This window comes from Triticum dicoccoides, chromosome 3B, assembly GCF_002162155.2.
Source record: "Triticum dicoccoides isolate Atlit2015 ecotype Zavitan chromosome 3B, WEW_v2.0, whole genome shotgun sequence".
NCBI classification, from domain to species: Eukaryota; Viridiplantae; Streptophyta; class Magnoliopsida; order Poales; family Poaceae; genus Triticum; species Triticum dicoccoides.
In genome coordinates, this window is record NC_041385.1 from 605,548,699 (window position 1) to 605,553,632 (window position 4,934).

Below are 4,934 nucleotides of genomic sequence, written 5' to 3' on the forward strand. Positions count from 1 at the left end.
CCCGCCGCCGGGTGCCCCGGATCCGGCGCCGCCCGTCCCCGCCATCCTCCGCCGCGCCTCGCCTGCGCCGCCTCCCTCCGGCCGGCCCGCGCCCTCCTCCGCTGCCCCGGCCTACTCTGGTGTCCTTCCCTGACGAACCTCGGGCTCCGTGCCCGACCCCAGATCCAGATCCAGCTGGAGAGGTTGACCCCGGATTTTCTCTAAGTCATGTAACTTTTACATTATCATGCCATGTTCGTCATGTTGTATCTCTGCATCTGTAGCTCCGTTTTGTGCGTGCAATATGTCGAATTGTTCGACTCGACGAGTACATCATTTCATTCCATTGCATCATTTTCATTTGAGCTCACCTTGATGCCCGAAATGCTGTTGGAAGAGTGCTATGTGATGTTAATCTGCTGAAACTGTTATAACATGCTCATTTGTCATTTTTGCCATGATTGATGTGTGCATCCTATGAGGTTGATGTCTTCATGTGTTTTGATCTATGCCATGCCATATTTCCAGAGGTGCTTATCATGTATTTTGGTGATCAATGTGGTGACTAGCACAAGCATGCAAACTAGGCATCGTGATGTTGCTGAGTTCAGTCCCTGTTCTGCTGTTATTTTTATGCCATGTAAACTTGATGCTACAGAGAGATCCATGCTTCTTTTGAGATACTTCAGTAAGGGTGTTTTGAACATGTGGTTATTGTCTATCCATTCATGCCCTTTGTTGCAATTATGGAGTAGTCTAGCATGTCATTTTCGTGCTCTACTTTTGCTTCAAAATGTTTCCTGGCAGATTGTTTACATGTTATTCAATTTGGCCAAGGTTGCTATAGTTGATCCTTGCATGCTATGGACTTGTTCTTGACTTGGTTTGTTTCAAAAACATGTCTTCTTGATGATGCTATGCTTATCTTGTCATGCAATGACTTGTGGCGAGTGATTCGAGCTTATTAAGTAGTGTACTTGCTGTTGCTGTTTTGCTAGGCTGAATCTGTTATTTGGTGATGCTATATAAACATGTTGCTACTAGTCATTCTATGCATAATCTAGAGATATTCACTAAGAGTGTTTTGTTCTACATGTCATTCTATATCCATGCTGTATTGTTTTCATGCTGGTTGCATTTATATCTTGCTGTAGCTTATTGTTTTCATGCTCTAAAGTTACTAAATAATGTTGCTGTCAGCCTGTTAACATTAAGTTCAGTTGTTTCCATGTGTTTTCCTAGTGATCCATGCACCCTATGACCTTGCTCTAGCCATGCTTAACTTCACAAACATGTCTTCTTACTGTTAGTTGCCTTGCCATGCCATGTATTTCTCTGTGGTGAGTGGTTCAAGCTCACCAACATGCCTACTTATCGTTGTTCCTGCCATGTTTGAATCTGTAATATAACTTGTCATGTTTACATGGGTGCCATCATATCTTCTGATCCTTTTTGGCTCATGGTCAGGAAGGGACTTTTGTTCCATGCAATTAGTAGATTCATGCCATGCCTTTGTTTGCAATGATAAGTTCCTGTAACATGTTGTTTGATAGCTCTAAACATTGCAACCTGATGTTATTTTCTGCAAAGTCTGAACTGTTATTATTTGCAATCTTACCATGTGTGTTTGAGCATGTTCTAGTGATTTCTGGAGATAGCTCAGTGTACATGTTTTGTTATGCTTTACCTGTACATCATGCCCATGCCTTTTGTTCTTATGTTGAGATGCTGAAGCATGTTGTTTTGATGCTTGCAATATGCCTAGTTGCTGTTTTGGACAGATTGTTGCTATGACTTGTATAGAGTGTATGTCTTGCACCGTTGCCCCGTTTTGAGTGTGATCTATATGAAACTTGCTTGATTTTGGATGTAGTTTCATATTATCATGTTGCATCCTTGTTTTGAGGTGTTTGCTTGATGTTTGGGTGCATTTTGCATCAATGCCATGTTTAACTTGTTTTGCTCATATCTTCTAGACCGTAGCTCCGAACTTAATGAACTTTATATGTAACTTGACTAGAATCTCGTGTAGATCATATTGGTGCATCTTTAACTTGCTGTTTAACAACTTGAACATAAGGTTTATTCAGTTCTGGACCAATTTTGAAATTTGCATATGAGGACTTACCAGAATTGTTATATGTTGTTCCCGGCGTCATTTAAACTTGCTTTGAGGTGTTGCTCTTGTATGCATCATCTCTTGCCATGAGTAGCTTCATGTAGCTTTGCCGTGCATCATGCTTGTTGTGCATCATGTCTTGTCTGTGTGTGGTGTGTTTACCATGTTGTGTGCTTCTTTTCGATAGTTCCTGTTTCGTTGCGTTCGTGAGGATTCGTTCGTCTACGTGTGGTTCGTCTTCGTGGCTTCGTATTCTTCATGGACTCGTTCTTCTTCTTTGCGGGATTTCAGGCAAGATGACCGCTACCCTGGATCTCACTAGCTATGCTAGTTGCTTCGTTCTATCGCTTTGCTGCGTTACCTATCTTTTGCTCATCAAGCCTCCCATATTGCCATGAACCTCTAACCTTTGACACCTTTCCTATGCAAACCGTTGATTGGCTATGTTACCGCTTTTGCTCAGCCCCTCTTATAGCGTTGCTAGTTGCAGGTGAAATTCAAGATTTCTCCATGGTGGACAGGTTTTCGATTGGGATATCACAATATCTCTTATATTATTAATGCATCTATATACTTGGTAAAGGGTGGAAGACTCGGCCTTTTGCCTGGTGTTTTGTTCCACTCTTGCCGCCCTAGTTTCCGTCATACCGGTGTTATGTTCCCGGATTTTGCATTCCTTACGCGTTCGGGTGATTTATGGGACCCCCTTGACAGTTTGCTTTGAATAAAACTCCTCCAGCAAAGCCCAACCTTGGTTTTACCATTTGCCTCACCACCACCTATCCCTTTCCCTTGGGTCGGCCAACCCGAGGGTCATCTTTATTTTAGCCCCCCGGGCCAGTGCTTGTCTAAGTGTTGGTCCGAACCGAGTAGACTGCGGGACCCCCTCGGGGAAACTCGAGGTTTGGTTTTACTCGTAGGATGTCTCATCCGGTGTTGCCCTGAGAACGTGATATGTGCAGCTCCTATCGGGATTGTCGGCGCATCGGGTGGCTTTGCTGGTCTTGTTTTACCATTGTAGAAATGTCTTGTAAACCGGGATTCCGAGTCTAATCGGGTCTTCCTGGGAGAAGGTTTATCCTTCGTTGATCGCGAGAGCTTATCATGGGCTAAGTTGGGACACCCCTGAAGGGTATAATCTTTCGAAAGCCGTGCCTGCGGTTATAGGCAGATGGGAATTTGTTAATGTCCGGTTGTAGATAACTTGACACCAGATCCGAATTAAAACGCATCAACCGTGTGTGTAGCCGTGACGGTCTCTTTTCGGCGGAGTCCGGGAAGTGAACACGGTTCTTGGGTTATGTTTGACGTAAGTAGGAGTTCAGGATCACTTCTTGATCATTACTAGTTGACGACCGTTCCGCTTGTTCTCTTCTCGCTCTTATTTGCGTATGTTAGCCACCATACATTGCTTAGTTGCTGCTGCAACCTCACCACTTTACCCCTTCCTTTCCCTTTAAGCTTTGCTAGTCTTGATACCCATGGTAATGGGATTGCTGAGTCCTCGTGGCTCACAGATTACTACAACAACAGTTGCAGGTACAGGTTTTGCGATGATCATGACGCGAGAGCGATGCTTGCTTGCATTGAGTTCTTCTTCTGCTTCTTCTTCGATCAGGGGATAGGTTCCAGGTCGTCAGCCTGGGCTAGCAGGGTGGATGTCGTTTGAGTTTCTGTTTGTGTTTCATCTGTAGCTGGATGATGCTCTGATGTATTGTGATGTTGTATTCGTGTGGCTTGTATGCCTTATGTATGTATCCCCATCTATTATGTAATGTTGATGTAATGATATCCACCTTGCAAAAGCGTTCCAATATGCGGGTCTATCCTTGGTGGGACCTTCGAGTTCCTTTTGGATAGGGTCGCATATTGGGCGTGACAGGAACCCATGCCCACCTCTACCGGGATGGAGCCACCTGCCCCTTCAGCCCCCATCTCCGAGCAGTATCATAAGTAATGTAGCAGTATAAAGAATATAGAATATGCCCATGATCACCTCCCGAGGTGATCACGGCCCAGTAGTAGAGCATGGCAGACGGACAAGAGTGTAGGACCACTGATGGAACACTAGCATCCTATACTAAGCATTAGGATAGCAGGTAAGGGTAACAACTGTAGCAACAATGACAGGCTATGCAGCAGAATAGGATTAACCGAAAGCAGTAACATGCTACACTACTCTAATGCAAGCAGTATAGAGAAGAATAGGCGATATCTTGTGATCAAGGGGGGGGGGCTTGCCTGGTTGCTCTGGCAAGAAGAAGGGGTCGTCGTCGATGTAGTCGATCACAGGGGTATCGGCAACGTTCTCAGAGCCTACCAGAAAGAAGTAACGGAGGGGGAACACAGTAAATAACAGAGCAATCAAATGTAACACAAAGCATGACGTGGCAATATGTTGTGATATGGGTGACCTAACACAGGGATTGGTGATACCGACGAAGGGGGGAAACATCCGGGAAAGTATTCCCAGTGTTTGGCATTTTCGGACAATCGGACCGGAGGGGGAAAGTTCCATGTTCTCTATGCTAGGGACATGTGGCTGATAGACGGACTATGTATTCGGATTCGTCTCGTCGTTGTGAGCAACTTTCATGTAGAAAGTATTTCGATCCAAGTTACGATTTATTTTATATTAATTTTAAAAGATTTAAAATATTTTTAGGATTTATCTAATTAATTTAATTCAACAGTATCCAGAACAGTACATGCTAGCATCATCATGACGTCAGCAGTCAACAGGACGTTGACTGGGTCAAACTAACGTGTGGGTCCCACTGGTCATTGACTTAGTTAACTATAAACATGATTAGTTAATTTAATTTAAGTGATTAGT